Consider the following 19,006-nt stretch of genomic DNA (forward strand, 5'->3'; position numbering starts at 1 on the left):
GTGCCCATGTAAATTCTGTGCCCAAGGAGAGTGATCTTGGACTTCCCAGCCTCCGAAACTGTGAGAAATAGATATTTACTATTGTAGTCGTTCACCCTATGAAATTTTTTGTTGTAGCAGCCCAAATTGACTAAGACAGCTGTTAGCTGAGGGTGAAGGGAGATGTGAAGTGTGGGGAGAAGGATCAAAATCACATCAGAAAAGCACAGTAGCCTTGTTGAGTGGGCCTTGAATGTCAATCTGATGTTGCTGATGAAGAATTCAAAGGTAATCGATCTGCCAAGTGGTATGCCTTTTTCTCCCACCATGCCTGAGGCACCAGTTGAAACTAAGCAAATTGCTTAGTTTGGGGTCATCTAGGTTGGGCTGTCACAGAAGAGGAATGATGCTAAGTTAAAGAATTTGAGAGAGAATGAATGTCACGCTGAATCAGCGTGCCTAAGCAGGGCACCCCCTTCATGCCGTATTATTTCTAATACTGTATAGCCTGATATTTTGAACAGGAGATTGGAGGCCAGTTTAATCACAGCCTGGTGTGGGCATTCTTTTCGCAAATTTAAGGTCTGAAGGCAGAAAGGATGAAAGAAAAAGGCTCTCCTGGCAACGGAAACATTTAATAAAGATTTTTCTTCCTTTTTGAGCTTTTCAAGGATGTTTCTATTCATATTTGGAATAAAAAGAAAATGATCCCACTTCTCATAAGCTTGTCACTGTTTATCTTTCTTAAAAGAGCTTGGAATACTTCCCAAAGATGATATTGTACATCTTTATCTATCAATGAGTGAGGAATGTGAATTTATAAATTTAAAGTGGGGGAAATCGAGCAATGAGATAACTTGCCTGATGTTACTAAGCCAAGAAGTTAGAGAGAAAGGAAAAGAACCCAGATATTCAGCTTTCTAGTTTCTATTTACCAGCTCATGTTTCCATGGAGAAAAATTCAGAGTGCCAATCAAACAGATGCTGAGCCCACATTCTATTCCTAAAGATACATGTGGACCCTGTTCATCAAGGTTTGCAAAGCTTTCAGAGAGCTAGGAATGATTTTGGTGGGGGCGTGAGAGACAAGATAATTTTAATCCAGTTTTGGAAAGCACCATCCCACCTTGTTAGAAGCTGAATTCAGTGTCAATTTGGTGTCTGCTCATCAGCCCAGTTCTCCACCCTATTAGCCCAATTCTCCAGGCAATCTGCTTTTAACCACTGTGTCCTCTCTTTCCTTTCCATTAGGCAAATTCTACCTAGCTCCTCCTTCAAGAGACGCTCTTCCAAAAGGCCTTCCCCTGAAACTTAGCTGAAGTGATCTCTCCTCATAAGTATTACCTTGATTGCCCTCTGTGCTTATTACAAAGGGCAAACATTCGCATTCCTTTTGGGTGTGGTTGGAGGGTGGGATCCACTCAAAGGGTATGCTGAGAAATGTCTAACAAACAGTACTGCTTTTTTTTTTTAAACTCTGATTTGGGGACTTTCCTGGTGGTTTAGTAGTTAGGAATCTGCATCCTGGTGTGAGGGACACAGGTTCACACCCTGGTCTGGGAATTAAGATCCCACATGCTGAGCAGCTACTAAGCCTGAGGGGCAACTAAGCCCATGTGCCACAACTACTGAGCCTGTGCACCCAAGAATTCGAGCTCTGCAACAAGAGAAGCCACCACAATGAGAAAGCAGCCCCCACTTGCCACAACAGCAACAAAGACCAAGCGCAAAGATAAATAAATAAATAAAATTACAAAATATTTTTGTAAGGGTTTGCCAACTTCTGTGGTGTAAATATGCTTATCATGGCCGATTGCAACATGACAACACCAAACTGGGAAGAAACATGCATTCTTGGCTCTAGTGAGCTGGTACCAGTTGGCTCCAATATGTCAATGGTGTATTAGAGATACATTTTGTGCCACTTTAGATTTTCTTGGCTTCCCTCACCTCTTGAACTCACAGCTGCTTTCTTCATCTCAGCTGCTTCACTGGCCCAATCTGGGCTGCATGGTTTTAATCAGCTGAGGTTGACAAGATGCCTAATCAAGTCAGGTACCCTATTTGAAACTGATATTCATAGTCTGGGCTTCCCAGGGGATGCTAGTGGTAAAGAATCTGCTTGCCAATGCAGGAGAAGCAAGAGATGCATGTTCGATCCCTGGGTCAGGAAGGTCCCCTGGAGAAGGACAGGGCAACTCACTTCAGTATTCTTGCCTGGAGAATCCCATGGACAGAGGAGCCCGGTGGGGTACAGTCCATGGGGTTGCAAAGAGTTAGACATGACTGAACACACACATACATTCATAGTTGATGCCTCACTCCCTTGCTCCACAGTTGTTCCACAGCACTTAAAACTTTATTTATTTCATATAATTTACTCATTTGATTTATTGTTTTTTCTGTCTCTCTCAAATAGAATACCCCCAGAAAGGTAGTTTTTTTTTCTATTTTGTTTATAATGTACCCCCAAACCTTTGAATGGTGCTTTGAACAGAGGTAGGGCTCGATACATACTCATTGAAGAAATGAATGAGAAACAGTGGATTATACTCTCTTACTCCCCACCAAGAACCTAGGATGATACAGATAACTCGGACTAAATAAATTCTTGTTGGTCAGTTGACTTAGAGAAGTTGGAGAGAGAGTTCTTGATGATTAAAGTGGAAACAGACAATTTCCTTTAGACCCTGAAACTGTTCTCCGTTAGCAAGTGCACAATTCTTCAGCAGGGGAAAGCCAGTGCCTTCTCAGTATTAGAGAACTTGGCACGCAGTTCTTATTCACAGTGTGATTAAAGCATTATGGGAACCCCCCCAGGAATGGCAGAAAGAATTCATTAAGGTCTCATCAATTTAAATTTGTTTTCAGGAAGCTAAAATCAATCTGTCATTCTTAAAACCCACTTGGGCTTGCACACTGAATGGTTCCATCCTGCAGAATCTGCCTGCCACTGAACTGATTAGATCTAGTAATTGGGCATGCTGGATTTGGTTCACACAACCCCAGCAGAGTATCTGAGGCCATGCCAGGCTTGGAGCAGGAGGGCTGTATTTCTCTAGACAAGAGGGATAGATGATGAAGGATAACCTTGAACGGATAAATCATTTTCGTTTTTAGGTTTTTATATATTTATTTATTAGTGGCACATGGGCTTAGTTGCTTTGTAGCACGTGGGATCTTAGTTCCCCAACCAGGGACTGAATCCATGTCCCTTGCATTGCAAGGCGGATTCTTAGCCACTGGACCATCAGGGTAGTTTCTTTTATTTATTTTTAAAGATTATCATCTTTAGGGTTTTTGTTTTTGTTTGGGGTGGAGGATGGGGGGCCTGAGCTGCTGCACTGAATATGGGATACTAGTTCCCTGGCCAGGGATGGAACCAGCGCCCTTGCAGTAAAAGCATGGAGTCTTACCCACTAGACCACCAGAGAAGTTGTGATCTCACTTAAAAAATTTTTTTTTCAATGTTTATTTTGTTGAGAATAATTATCAAAGATTATAATTGTACTATATTGAGAAGTATAGAACAAAATACAATTATTGGAGGACAAGTGCTCTACAATGTTGTGTCAGCCTCTGCCACATAGCGACATGAATTGGCCACAGGTATACGTATGTCCCCTCCCTCCTGAACCGCCCCCCCATCTCCCACTCCGTTACTTATCTATTTTTATTTCTATTTTTGGCTGTGCTGGGTCTTTGTTGCTTCAAGGGCTTCTCCCCTGTTGCAGTGAGCCGGGGCTGCTCTCTACTTACATTGCATGAGCTTCTCTTGTTGCGGAGCATGGGCTCTAGGGGGCTCGGCCTTCAGCAGTCACGTCAAGTTGGCTCAGCAGCCATGGCTCCCAGGCTCCAGAGCACAGTCTCAGTAGTTGAGGAGCATATGCCCAGCTGCCCGAGGCATGTGAGATCTTATTCCCAGACCAGGGATCGAACCTGTGTCTTCTGGCATGGGCAGAGGAACTCTCCACCACTGAGCCACCAGGGAAGCCCCCAACTCCATTTTTTTTAAATGAGGAAACTGATACCCAAGATTGCACAGCTAGTCAATAGCAGACAGGACATACACTCAAGTCTTCCAGCTTCCCACCTGTACAGATGTTGTCAGGGAGAGGTTGGGAGAGGGCCACGCACATTGTGGTGAGAGTCATCAACAGTGTCACAGGCCATTCAGGTGAAGGACAGCTGTTCGTTTGTTGTTCAAAAATGCATTCAACCATTATTTGGTGATCTGTGTGGGCTAAAGGTGGGGAGAAAATAAACAGGCAATTCTAACAGCAGGATCATTGTAACATGAAGAGACTATGGTTCTGGGAGAGTAAATTGGAGCAAATACCTAATCTAGCTTGGGGACAGTTGGGTACACTTCCTGGAGGAGGTGTGATCCAAGTTAAGAACTAAAGGACAAGCGTGAGAGGATTGGCCAGGTGAGATGGTTGGGCTTCCCTTGTAGCTCAGTCAGTAAAGAATCTGCCTGCAGTGCGGGAGACCTGGGTTTGATCCCTGGGTTGCGAAGATCCCCTGGAGAAGGAAATGGCAACCCACTCCAGTATCCTTGCCTGGAAAATCTCATGGACAGAGGAGCCTGGTGGGCTGCAGTCCGCTGGGTCACAAAGAATTGGGCACAACTGAGCGACTAACTAACTAACTAACACAGGACACAGAGGCTAGAGAAAGCAGAGAAAGTAGAAGTCACCAAGCTTGGGAATTGGCTCTGCTCATACCCTAAATGACTTTGTAATCTAATTAAGAGTGTTGGACTTTAGCCTGAGGGCAATGCAAAGTCCTCAGGGAAATTACCTGATTGGATGTGCAGCTTGGACTGATGGCTCTGGCTGCAGTATGGAGAATGGATTAGCTAGGGGCAGGGCCAGAGGCCAGAAGACTAGGTGTGGAGACTTTGCAGTCATCTGGGGAAGAGACACTGATGGGATGGGACAGGGCGGAAGAAGTGGACTGATTAGAGAGCAGTTAGGGAGTAATATGGTGGAACAGTTAGAACTGGTGATTGCTTGGATGGAGATTAAGGCCTGTTGACTGAAGGAGGAAATGCTAGAGGAGGTGCAGGCTTGTCAGAGTGAGACAGAAAGGGCAGCAGAGACATTCAGGTTGATGTAATAATACCAGGTAGTCTTTCTTCAGCACTTCTGTGAGCCATAGGCTGTACCTGTATTGTCTCATTTAATCATCACAGTAATAACTCGTATTTTTTTAATTTAAAAAATTAAAATTATGTTCTCTTAGTATATATTTATTATTTTGTCAGGGCATAGATACTTAAGTTGGTTGGTCCTAATTTAAAAGAAAAAATTTGTATTGACATATAATTGATTTACAATGTTGTGTTACTTTCAGGTACACAGTAAAAAAAAATGTATATTTTTTTTACACTCTCATCTATTATAGGTTATTACAACATATTGAGTGCATTTCCTTGTGCTGTACAGTAGGTCCTTGTAGCATATGGGATCTTAGTTCTCTGACTAGGGATTGAACACAGGCACCCTGCAGAATCTTAACCATGGGACCACGAGGGAAGTCCCAATAACTCCCATTTCTGAACCCTGGTACCATACACCAGGCATCATGCCAAGGGCTTTGCATGAACTGACTTATTCACAGTTACCTTAACAGTTGGGTTGTTGTTATCCCCCACTTTACCCATGAGGAGAATGACTTACAGAGAGATTAAATAATATACCCAAGTCCCACAGTTCAGCAGCACCATAGTTGACACTAGAACTATGGCAGAGCCCTTGCTTTGATTCACTGACTAGATTGCCTCCATGTTAAATATTCAGGACCTACGAGGTCCTAAGACACTGTGTCTAAGACTGAAGCTCAGGTGAGAAATAGGAGCTGGAGATACAAACATGTGATTTCTCAGCTTAGGGATGATATTTAAAGCCACAAAGGTGACTAAGCCATGAAGGCTAAGAAACAAAGAGGGCTGTGGGCAGAACTCTGAGGAAGCCCAAACCTCCACAAACTGGTGGACCAAGAGCCTGCCTGCAGCAGGGGCTGGACACGGAAAGTTGAGGAGGGGAGACTTCTTACGTGTGAGTGGCCTCCGGTGTCCGTGCTGGGAGGACCTTGAGGAAGATGAGGAGATGAACAGCAGTGTGGAGGTGACCTTGGCAAGAGGGGAGTCAGCGGTGCTGAGAGGGCTGTGGAAGTGAAAGGGAGTGAGGAGGGGAGGGCAGAGACCTCTGTCGCTGGTTCTAGAACTCTCAATATGAAGAGTGGCAGCTTGTTCACCTGAGGAGGATGTGGGCTGGAAGGGGTGGCTTTTTCTGGGAGAGGACATTTGAGCCTGTGGGAAAACTGTGGGAAGGAGTTAGTTAGAAGGAAGCTGAAGACAGGGAAGAAAGATGCTTGAGAGATGGGCAGGTCTGATCCAGGGTTCAGGTCCTTTTTAATTTTTTATAAAAAGTTTAAGATTTTTTTAATGTGGACATTTTAAAAGTCTTTATTGAATTTGTTACAATATTGCTTTTGTTTTGGTTTCTGGGCTAACCGCCATATGGGATCTTAGCTCCCTGACCAGGGATCACCTGCTTTGGAAGGTGAAGTCTTCTACTGGACCACTGGATCACCAGGGAAAGTCAGGTCCTTTTTGAAAAGACAGATTCCTTGAGTGTCTACTCATGGAGAGTTGTGTGTGAGTTTAGTCACTCAGTCACGTCCAACTTTTTGTGACCCCACGGACTGTAGCCTGTCAGGCTCCTCTATCCATGGGATTCTCCAGGTCAGAATACTGGAGTGGATTGCCATGCCCTCCTCCAGGGGATCTTCCCAACCCAGGGACTGAATCCAGGTCTCCCGCGTTGCAGGTGGATTCCTCAATGTCTGAGCCACCAGGGAAGCCCCCGTGGAGGGGTGGGTCTTGGATAACGTACCTTTTCACTCTTCCACTGAGACTGTGTGGGGAGGTTTCGGATGAATGGGGAGGAGGATGAAGGCACGGTGCAAGGCGTGGGAAGGGAGGAACTGAGAATGACTGATCCCTGGTGTTGAAGGAGGTGTGAGGGACCCGTGCAAGGGTCAAAACAGCCTCTGTGGCGACTGGTAAGCAGAAGGAACGCTGGATGTGCCGAGGGGCCACGTCAGAACACCAGGTTGCTCCTGTTTGGTGGTAATCGTCAGTAGCACTCAGATACCTGAGTGATGGTCAGGTGGATGGTTAATTTGAACCAAAGCTAGTCTTTCTTCCCCTTCAGGTGGGAGCAATTAAGGGATGTCAGGACCAAAGAATGAGATGAATAAGAGGCTAGAGGAAGTGATGGATTAGATGGAGTCTGTTAATAGAATATAAGTGGAAGGAAGTGAAAATGGACTGGGGAAATAGAGAGAAATTAGAAATTTCAAGAGATTAAAAATCTCGGTGAATCTAAGAACAGGTGTAGTTGGAATAATGAAAAGCACTGTGGTCATTTAAAATATGCCTACAAATTCTTTGGCATTCCCATCAAAAGGGGAGCCTAATTCCCTTCTCCTTGGCCACAGTGAAGTGAATTCTCTCAGTCGTGTCTGACTCTTTGTGACCCCATGGACTGTAGCCCACTAGGCTCCTCCACCCATGGAATTTTCTAGGCAAGAGCACTGCAGTGGGTTGCCATTTCCTTCTCCAGGGGATCTTCCCAACCCAGGGATGGAACTCGGGTCTCCTGCATTGTGGGCAGATGCTTTACTATCTGAGCCACCAGGGAATCCCCTCCTTGACCATGGACTGGACCTAATGTTTCTCTTCTAACAGATAGAAAAAACGTAGAAGATGCTAAATTACAAAAGGTGCTGTATCTTTCTTGTGCTTTGCCCTCTCTTGGCATTGTTGCTTTGTGCAACTGAGTTGCCATGTCTTAAGGACACTCAAGAATCCTACTGAGAAACAAAAGCAAAAAGAGGGGCTTCCTTGGAGGTCAGGCGGTTGACACGCCCAGCTTCCACTGCAGGCGTTGTGGGTTCCATCCCTGGTTGGAGAACTAAGATCCCACATGCCGCTTGGCAGACCAAAATATTTTTAAAAAGGAAAAAGAATAAAGAATTCCTATGGAGAGGGCCACGTGGAACAGAGGTCCCTGCCAACCACCCACATGAATGAGTCTGCCTGGTAAGGAAGTGATTTACCTAGGAGGTAGACGCCTCCAGTTCTGCTGAGCATCTTGGCTGTAGCCTCCAGAGAGACTTTAAGCCAGGACCACCCCGCTAAGCTGCTCCTGGGTTCCTGACTCTTAGAAACTGGTACAGTAATAAATTTGTGTTGTTTTAAGCTGCTCATTTTCAGGTACTTGGTTTTGCTGCCGTAGATATAATTACTCACAACTAGGAGGATAAGAAGGATAATAGTATGCTTGTGTGTCAGACTTCAGAGATGAAACAGTTGGGGGTTCATGGCAATGGATGTCTGAGGGGATGAAAAGGGTGGACACTGAGGCTGAGCGTTCCAAGAAACTGAGGTGTCGGCCAGGCTATCTAAATAGGTACTGAAATTATCCAAATAAAGGCTGAACTCAATTTAAAGACAAGGACTATGGGACTAACCTGGTGGGTCTAGTGGTTAAGACTTCATGCTTCCACTGCAGGGAGCACAGGTTTGATCCCTGGTGGGGGAACTAAGGTCCCACATGCTGTGTAGTAAAGGCCTCCCCAAAAGAGAGAGAGAGAGAGGGAGAGAAAGAAAAATTAATAAAAAAGAACCATGTAGCACAGGATAGCTCTTGAATGAGCAAGGGATGTAGGAAGATGTCAGTGAGTGGGGGCATGTGGCATGAGCAGGAATCTTTACACAAAAGTGGGGGATTCATGATCTGAAAGCAACACACGCTAGTGAGGAGAATTCTAGATTTTCTCTGGATTCCAGGTCCTCGTGGTGTGACAGTGTGAGCCCGGCACTTAGGAAAGATTCAGAGATAGCTAGGTGATATTGGGTTGGACAAAAATTCATTTGAGTTTTCCGTAAGCTCTTATGGAAAGCTCTAACGAACTTTTTAGCCAACCCAATACCTAAAGCCAGGAAGAATTGGGGATCAACTCAAGCAGGAGGCTAAGAGCATCAATGTAGGAAAGTATGTTAACCATGGCGTGTGGATGCTGAGAGGCGCAGTAAATACTTTGGAAAGAAAGGGAGTGGAGGGGTGTGTGCACGCATGCTGGAGGACCGGGGAGGAAGTGTGGTGGATTAACCCTCAAGAACACCGAGGAGGATTCAGGCAAGGTTAATTGCCTGGCTCATGAGTTTTCCAGGCTCTCCCTCCAGTGCTTGTCACAGCACTAATTCAATTTATCACTAGTTCATGCCTATCATATGTGCATAACTGGAGACTCACAAAGACAGAGACTCTGTATGTTAAACATGGCATTTGGGTCACACTCATTGAAGACCCTAAGATTATTCTCTGAGTTAAAATTAAGCTTAAAGTTTCTTTATTTTTCACACATAAAATATTGTTCCTGCAAAAGTGCAATTGATTCCACGTTGTTGAAAAGAATATAGCTAGAAAACAGATCTCTAAAGACAATGCTCCAATTCTGCACAGATAGATAACAAACATTTGTGGCTATGTGGTTGGGGTTTGTTTTTTTTTTTTCTGTTGGAGAGGTTATTCTATTTCTTTTTGTAAATCTTTTTTTAATGCACTTTCTATTCCTGAAGATTTCTTATAGAAAATAATTCAGTGGGACTTATTTAGGTTTTGTAAAACAAGTGAAAGCTACCTAAATATATGCTGATGTAACAGGAAAGTTCTTCTAAGTTGGAATTATAAAGATGGTAATTTAAAATCCTACAAAGAATGGTTATATCCATATATAATATATGAAAACGGATATTATTTTAAGGGTAGGAAAATACACAAACTTACAGAAGTTTCTCTAGGCCCCAGATGACACTTCTGAAAATGAATAAAAGAAGATAGGAGATAAGGAAGGGAGGTTACTTCGTGTTCACTTAACATGTGAAAACAGCTAGAACTAAAGAATCCATTGAGCATTTTCTGAAACCAGAACAATGTAGCATTCTAGATGCTATGACATCATTTTTTAAAAATAGCTGCTTTCACCAACAGATAGCAGTTTATAATGAAAACGTTTTTTCATTTCTTTGGGGAAGAGGGAGGGGAAATCTGGGAGAAAGGGTGACTAGTGATGAAGTGAGATAAATGTCCTAATTGTCCCCAGTCTCCACGTAAATAGAAATGTAACTGGCACCAAGCTGCATGGTCACGTGCACATTCTCTCATGAAAATATTAAGCAAAGGACCGTTCGATTGTTTGCTGTTAGGACTGGTAAGTTATTAACATGGTGAATTTTATTATCAGCCTGCTTCTAACAGATTAGAAGCAGTCAACGAAAAAGAAGACAAAAATCTCCCTGAATGCTTCCATGATGACTTTGATAAAAGGTGGTAAAGATGTGGTCTCCAGAGGCATCCTGGGGCCAGGGCTGTGATGTTGAGCATGCGCAGATGGGTGATACCCACCCAGGGCTGGCCTGAACCTGGTGGGTTGACAGTGGCTCCGCTTCGCTTCAAGAGTCCCTCTGCACTCCACACAGTCTTCTCTCCCTCGGGATATAAAACTTCATTGCTTTCAGTCACAGAGAAATCTTGTTGCCCATGGTGTGCTGGGAAAGTTGGCTCTTGAGAAAGTTTCAGCAGCATAAATGGAAGATTTTCAAGTTTCCCAAAGGGAAATGAGTTGGGAAGAGTTGTGTACAATGGCCTCTTGGGAGCCAGACGGTGGACAGGCTCCAGGACACACCACCTGCTGCGCCCACTCCACCCCCAGGGACCCCTTCCTGCCAGATGCAGCTCTGAGTCCATGATCAGGGTCTTATTTATAAGACTAGAACTCCCTTCAAAATATAAGTCTCTCTGAAAAAGCTGGGAGTGTGTTCTCTTCTTCCTCCCCTTCTTCCTTTTCCTTCTTCCTCTCCTCTTCTTCCCCTTCCTATTCCTTTCTTTCCTCTCTTTCAGAAACGTTCCACAATAACTCTCCTGCACTTTGTACGAGACCCTAGGATACAAGGACTAACCGGGATTCACCTGTGACAGTAGGAACCCGTGGTTTAGCTGACGGAGAGCGATGGAAGAAGGCTTTCAACCTTTACCTCTTCAGTGATAGAAGGTGGCACAGGGCACAGCTGGGCGCAGAGGAGAGTGGGTGATTCTATGCCATACAGGAGTGAATATATAAGGAGAGGCCCAGGAAGATGCTGGCGTTGGACTGCAATCATCAGAAGTGTCTATGTTTGATTTGTGTTTAAGATTGAATTCAGGTCAAGTAAAGGCCAAACAGGCTTCCTTGGTGGCGCAAGCGGTAAAGAATCTGCCTGTAATGTAGGAGACACAGGTTCGATCCCTGGTCTGGAGAGATTTCACCTGCCAAGGAGCAACTAAGCCCGTGCACTGCAACTATTGAGCCTGTGCTCCAGAGCCCATGTGTGCAATGGTGAAGCCCACACACCAGGAGCCAGTGCTCTGCAACAAGAGAAGCCACCATAATGAGAAGCCTGAGCACCACAACCGGAGAGCAGACCCCGCTCACCGCAGCTGAAAAAAGCCCATGCAGCAATCAAGGCCCAGCACAGCCAAAAATAAATACATAGAAAGAAAGCAAATGTTTAAAGAAATAAATAAGATCTGTAAAATGAAAACGCAGGTACTGTATTTAGTAAAAGAAACTCCTGAATCAGTGGACTTGTGCAGTTCAAACCTGTGTTAGTCAATGCTCTCTGGACTGCCTCAAATAATGTCCCAGTATAGGATATAACTGAACATCTTTGGGGAGTTCAATCAGGGAAAGTGAGCAGCCTAAACCATCACCTGTGCCCTCGAAAAGCCATGGGCTTGGACACCAGTCATGTATTGCAGAGTGGTCACATGTTCTGTGTGCGGCCTGTGTCAGGCAGGCCATGCCAGCTTGGTGAGAGGTCATTAGCTATGCGTGTAATTGTAAATGCACCATGAAGAAATGTTCTGTAACCAATTCCAGTCATAATTGGATTAGATACTTATTTAGTGCATATTTCAATAAAGTCACAATGTTAACTTCCCATTCAAAGGGACAAAACTGCTTCGTAGCCATCAAATGACACTACATTAAACTGGCATTGAAGGTTGCCCACTGGCAGAGGTTTGAGTGTGAAGCTATGGAGTCAGATTCCTTTGAAACAAAGCTTGGAAATTATTAATGCCATTTCATGCAACCTATTATACAAATAGATGTTCTCTGCCTCACCAAAGACAAAATACAGAATATTTGAAATACAGAGCAGGACCTGAGGCTATGGGGTCTTAATATTAACATGTGTGGGTTAATCTGGTAAAACACGATCTAGCATATTAAAATTATGCTGTTAATTTAAGTACTAAAACCTAGACAGCATATTGAAAAGCAGAGACATCACTTTGCAGACCAAGGTCTGAATAGTCAAAATTATGGTTTTTCCAGTAGTCATGTATGGATGTGAGAGTTGGACCCCAAAGAAGGCTGAGTACCAAAGACTTGATGCATTTGAATTATGGTGCTGGAGAAGACTCTTGAGAGTCCCTTGGACAACAAGGAGATCAAACCAGTCAATCTTAAACGAAATCAGTCCTGAATATTCATTGCAAGGACTGATGCTGAAACTGAAGCTCCAATACTTTGGCAACCTGATGCGAAGAGCTGACTCATTAGAAAAGACCCTGATTCTGAGAAAGATGGAAGGCAGGAGGAGAATGGGAACAGAGGATGAGATGGTTGGATGGCATCACCGACTCAATGGGCATGAACTTGGGCAAACTCTGGGAGATGGTGAAGGACAGGGAAGCCTGGTGTGTTGCAGTCCATGGGGTTGTATAGTCAGACATGACTGAGTCACTGAACAAATTGGTTTTGTATTTTGGTTTGGACTCATTGTATACATTTGCCTTGGCTATATAATAGCATGAGGCATAAAAAATTTATTTCCCTTAGTTTAATATTACAAATTCCAACCTCTATCTCACCCTTTATATAAAGTTTTTTTTTTTTTTTAATTTGAAGTCAGCCATTTTTTAAGTCTTTATTGAATTTGTTACAACTTTGCTTTTGTTTTATGCTTTGGTTTTTTGGCCTTGAGGCAATGTAGGCTCTTAGCTTCTCAACCCACATATCCTTCATTGGAAGGCAAAATCTTAATGAATGGATCACCAGGGAAGTCCCACATTTCTGGTTTTTACAGTTTTTCTGATTCCTGAAAACTGAGATTTTAGCACCCAGTTAAGATGACTTGTGGGCATCCAGAACATGGTTCATTCATTTCTTTGTGAATGTTTTCTCCTTCCCTAGTGCTTATCTGCTATCCCCTAAGGCAGTGGCTTTCAGTTTCCTGTAGTGATTGTTTAGATAAAGCACTTAGAAATGCCTCTAGGCTGCAAGCAGCAGAGAACCCAACTCCCAGCTACCAGGGAGTTTGGGAAGGCAAGTGTTTTTAGTTGAGGGTGATGTTGAAGAAAGTGAAAATGAAAGTGATAGCCACTCAGTCCTGTCCAACTGTTTGTGACCCCATGGACTGTAGCCCGCCAGGCTCCTCTAGCCATGGGATTTCCCAGGCAAGAATATTGGAGTGGGTTGCCATTCCCTTCTCCAGGGGATCTTCCTAACCCAGGGATCAAACCCGAGTCTCCTGCATTGCAGGCAGATTCTTTACTGTTTGAGACACCAGTGAAGCTCCAGGGGAATGTGCACATAGAGGAAAGCCCACGTGAGGACACAATGGGAAGGCAGCTAGCAATCCAACAGGAAGCCAAGGAGAGCCAACCCTGCCAGCACCTTGATCATGAACTTCTAGCCTCCAGAACTGTGAGAACATAGCTCTCTGCTGTTCAGGCCACTGAGTCTATGGTGTCTTGTTAGAGCAGTCAAAGCAGACTAACCCTGAGCCCTGGGCCCCTGAGTAAGTAGGGGCTGGTTAGACCACTGGGCTGCTGGAGGGCATTGTAAACAGAGGGAAAAAATAAATAAATAGAGGGAAAAGCATCTGGTTGAATCCTCATGGCAACAGATAAAAGTTTCATAATCTAATCTACAATAATGGTTAGGAGTGTGGTCCCTGGAGTCAGTCTTGGGAAAGTTACTTGACTCAGTTTTCTTTTTTAAAAATATAATTTTATTTATTTATTTATGGCTGTGCTGGGTCTTCGTTGCTGCCAGCAGGCTTTTCTCTAGTGGCAGCGAGCAGGGCGGTTGCTCTCTAGTTGCAGTGCTTAGGCTTTTCATCTCAGTGGCTTTTCTCGCGACACACAGGCTCCAGGGCCTGCAGGCTCAGTGGTTGTGGCTTGCTGGCTCCAGAGCTCAGGCTCAGTAGCTGTAGCACCCTGGCTTAGCTGTTTCAGGGCATGTGAGATCTTCCTGGACCAGGGATTGAACCCGTGTCTCCTGCATTGGCAGGTAGATTCTTTACCACTGAGCCCCCAGAAAGCCCACATGACTGTTTTCAAATCTATCAAGTGCAGTTAATAGTAGATTCCATGGTAGGGTTGTTGGAGGGAGGGTTCGAGAGCTTCACTGTAAAGTATGTGACTGGCACGTAGTGCTGGAATTGCTAAAAATAAAAATGTTAGAAGTTGCTTCTTATCTGAGAATAACTCATAGCCTCAAAGTTTTGTTGGAATGTTACCTACAGTGGCAAGTCTTCACTGGTTCCACTCCAACCTGCGTAAAATCATTCCCCCCGCCCCCTTTATTGGGAAGTAAGACCATCTGTTTCTCAAATCTGTATTCTCCATGTCGTGTTACTGAGGGTTTGGATTCTGTCCTAACGTCTTCTGCTACAGGCCATGGAAACCTATCATTTGAAAAACAGAAGTAAAATTAGGCTTTTGGGGAGTGAGTTGTTGTTATTCAGTCGCTCAGTCGTGTCCGACTCTTTATGACCTCATGGACTGCAACATGCCAGGCTTCCCTGTCAATCACTATCTCTCAGAGTTTGCTCGAACTCACGTCCATCGAGTTGGTGATGCCATCCAACCGTCTCATGCATAGAAACCATGATAGTTTGCGGGAGCTGGACATGAAAAGGGGACTCTAGCTCTGAGGAGGGGTTGGATCCCCTCTTCCTGAGCTCTCATGGTCTAGGAAGTACCAGGGACCTGGAAAGGAGCCACTCTGGGGATACCACTAACTTCCGAGAGCCAGGAGGGCACTTGGAGAAGGTATCGCCCTGTGACACCAGGAGATTCAGAAGCTGATAGATGAACAGAAATCCAACAGGAAGGTGGTGCTCATGGGTGGTGAGCCGGGCTGGAGTGCTTTCATGTCTCCAAATTGGAGACTTCAGGGACTAACTAGACAGCATGCTATACATTCACCACACCACTGAACGTACTGAATCGCTTCAGAGGTGTCTGACTCCAAGACCCCATGCACTGTAGCCCGCCAGGCCCATCTGTCCATGGGATTCTCCAGGCAAGAATACTGGAGTGGGCTACCATTTCCTTCTCCAGGGGATCTTCCTGACCCAGGGATTGGGATGCCACCCACAGTCATTCTCATTCAGTCATTAAAGATATATTAGGAAGGAGGATGTTATTCATCAGAATTTTTTTTTTTTTGCATCTGTCTTTTACATCTATGCTCAGCAAGGTAGTGAATAAAGCATGGGCTTTCATTCATTCTTTCAACATGAATTTGTGGAGCAGGATCCCAAGTATTCACTGTCTAAGGGTCAGCAGGTCCATCTCTGTGCATTTCAGTGTACACATGTATCAACAGAGGACAAGAACACCTATTCCCTAGTTAAAAGTTAAAAGAGGGTGAGGACATGAAAACTTGGCACATACTGATGTCACTTAACATCCTCCCCCACCCCCCAATCAGCGCTGTGACAGTTGATTATCTTACTTCTCTGTTGCAGTGCTGGGGAGGCAATGGGGGAGCTTCTCAAATGTTAATACTACAGTTGGTTCATTAAGTTACTGTGAAACAGGAAGAGGAAGACTTTCCTGGATGGGGTCTTTTCCAGGCCTGGCACATTATCAGTTGCTCTGGTCTCTGGAATGAATGTGACATTTTAATAATGCAGGAAAGGTTAGCTACATCACAGAACTTTTCTAGTTCTGGCCATGGTCTCTTGCTGTACATTGAGAAAAGAAAGTTCCCGGCAAAATGGGATTATGTTGTTTTGACAGAGATTCTCTTATCAGTTAAGATTAGGTTCACTTGCATAAAGTAGAAAGACTCCTCACTCCCCTCCTCTAATTTAGTCTTCAATAAGATAATATTTCTTTTTCATGTAAAAGAATAGAGTTAGACATTCTAGGACTTCTGGGACAGTTTCACAAAACCATCAGAGAGCCATGCCCCTTCCATCTCTACCTGTAGGGTAGCCTCTTGCTCCACAGTGGCTGCTAATGCTCCAGTCATCACATCCATATTCCAGGCAGCAAGATGGAAGAATAGAGAGGAGATAAGAACATGTCCTCCCTTTTAAAAAGTCCCACATTTCTTCAGTGGGAAATTAGACACACAGCCACACCTCTGTAAGACAATCTGGAAAATGAAGCCTCTAGGTTGGGAAGTATGTGTTCGTCTAAAAACTAGAATTCTAACACAAAGGTGGAAAGGGAGGTGGGACGCTTAAGGGGGGGAAATTGCCATTGCTCTCATCTCTTTCATTCTGGAGAAGACACATAGCTGTTTTTCCCTTTTGCGTTTCTCCCACTCTACACAGAAACTGTCATTAATGTCTTGACATCTGAAACTGAGGGAAACAGAAGTGATGATGCTACTGTGCTTCATCCTGGGCCAAAAGGAAAGAAGAAATGGGATCATTCTTCCACCTACATGCCCATGCTCTTCTTACATGTTGTTTCATTCTCTTTCTTTCTTCCACCATCTATATGCACAGAGCTCATGTTAAAACTGCTCTTTGGGCATAAGGCTAAGTGAAATACAGTCAGACAGACGAAGACAAGTACTGTTTGATATCACTTATATGTGGAATCTAACAAATACAACAAACTAGTGAATAAAACAACCAAGAAGCAGACTCATAGATATGGAGAACAAATTAGTGGTTGTCAGTGGGGAGAGGGTAGGAGGAGGCACAACTTTGGGGTAGGGGCCAAAAAAAAGGTTTATTATAGGATTAGATGACATCATGTGTGTGCAACTATTGAAAATTGTAAAGCACTATAAAATTTAAGGAATTTTTTGTTCAATTAAAATAAATAAAAAACAAATAAGAATTGCCCTCTGAGGGGACCTCCCTGGTGGTCTAGTGCCTAAAACTCTGGGCGCCCAATGCAGATGGTTTGGGTTCGATCCCTGGTCAGGGAACTAGATCTCACATGCTATACAGAGTGGCCAAAAAGATCTTTAAAAAAAGGCAGGGGTGGGGGTGGCTGTGCATAAAGAAAAAGTATCAAGATTTTACATAAAGACAAGATATCCATGTTAGTGATTTTTTTCTTTGGTTTGGGTCTGGAACTGTTAATCCTCTCATTATACCCCTGAGGAAGGGCCACAGTGCAGATTGTAACTCAAAAGAGCCCAGCATTATTCTGGTAAATGGTAGAGAGGGAACTTGAGCCCAGAACCCCCACTCTCTGTGCTTCTTTTCATAAGACTTCAGGCAACTGCTTGGTTTTGTGGAACCAGTGTCTAATTGAGGAGCAGGACACTGCCTTCTTCAAAGGCAGCTGGGACCCTAAGCCTCTGAACTAACTCCTTTTCAGAAGGGCCAGGCAGCAAGATCAAACCAGTCAATCCTAAAGGAAATCAACCCTGAATATTCATTGGAAGGGGACTGATGCTGAAGCTCCAATATTTTGGCCACCTGATGCAAAGTGCTGACTCATTGGAAAAGACCCTGACGCTGGGAAGGGGTCGACAAAGTATGAGATGGGTGGATGGCATCACCAATTTAATGGAGCTGAGTTTGAATAAACTCCCGATGATAGTGAAGGACAGGGAAGCCTGGCGTGCTGCTGTCTATGGGGTCTCAGAGAGTGGGACATGACTGAGAGACTGACCAATAGCTGGAGATAACTCATGGAGCAGCCCTGAGAGCGTAAGTCACCACTCAGCCTCAAGTCATCTTGCTGGGGGGATGGGGTCAGGTGGCATGAGCCAAAAAGAAGCTTCAGCTTGAATGACAAACATGCTGAGGAAGAATTAGCCTGACCTGGAGTCCTTAAGGTTCAATGGACAGGAGTCCGAGCAAGCTCCGGGAGACGGTGAAGGACAGGGAGGCTTGGCGTGCTGCAGTCCGTGGAGCAGCTGAACTGAGTTCTTAAAGGCGCAGAACCTTTCCTTTAAATCTCTCAGCAGCAGAGCGTTTTGCGCAGGACCAAAGGCTGAAATCAGTTAAAGTAAAAACAAACCAAAGAATCCATTCAGAGAGCTCGCCCTTTGTAGAACTCGGTGGAGGCTTTTCCACGCTGTATTTGTTTTTTGTTTTTTTTTTGCAAACGGGCCCCTAGTTTTGCAGGCTGACTGAAGGAGGAGAGGCCGGTGGATGGCGGCTGGAAAGCATCCGAGATGGTTGCAGAGATCCGTTTTCTCCTGGAGCGCGGGCGAGGGTAGATCTGGTCTCGGTTGGGGCTAGGCGCCGGGGTGGCCACGCCTGCATCCCGCCTCAAGGATGCAAGCTCACTGCCACCTACAGAGCTAGGGAGGGAACTCAGCTTCCCACCCTGCCCTTTCCTATGGCCGGGGTGCATAGCATCGGGTGGAGTTCGGATTCCTGCAGAGGCCTCCCCATTCATTACCATAACAAAGGCTTCCTCTTCCCTTGGGCAGTTAAAGACAAGCTAAAAGCCAGGTCTCACTTCAGCAATCTCACGGAGCTAACCTTACCTCCCATCTCAGCAGAGGCACTGCGTTTTGTTGCTGTTGTTTTAATTTATTATTATTAATTTATTTTTTAAAATTTTATTGGAGTAGAGTTGATTTACAATGCTGTGTTAGTTTCAGGTGTGCAGCTAAGTGAATCAGTTACATATTTACATGCATACATGCTAAATCACTTCAGTCGTTCCCACTGTAGCCCGCCAGGCCC

The 19,006-nt window shown here is 44.6% G+C and overlaps 1 long non-coding RNA gene across 1 annotated transcript; it reads right to left on the reverse strand.

Annotated features, from left to right (window-relative positions):
- Window positions 1–9,553: 9,553 nt before the first annotated feature.
- Window positions 9,554–18,563, reverse strand: LOC132659293 (uncharacterized). The gene is made up of 2 exons (XR_009599536.1): window positions 18,131–18,563; window positions 9,554–14,548 (listed from the first exon to the last, which is right to left on the reverse strand). It is a non-coding gene; the product is annotated as an uncharacterized LOC132659293 (long non-coding RNA).
- Window positions 18,564–19,006: the final 443 nt, after the last annotated feature.

Source organism: Ovis aries, chromosome 2 (assembly GCF_016772045.2).
Source record: "Ovis aries strain OAR_USU_Benz2616 breed Rambouillet chromosome 2, ARS-UI_Ramb_v3.0, whole genome shotgun sequence".
In the NCBI taxonomy this organism is placed as follows: domain Eukaryota; kingdom Metazoa; phylum Chordata; class Mammalia; order Artiodactyla; family Bovidae; genus Ovis; species Ovis aries.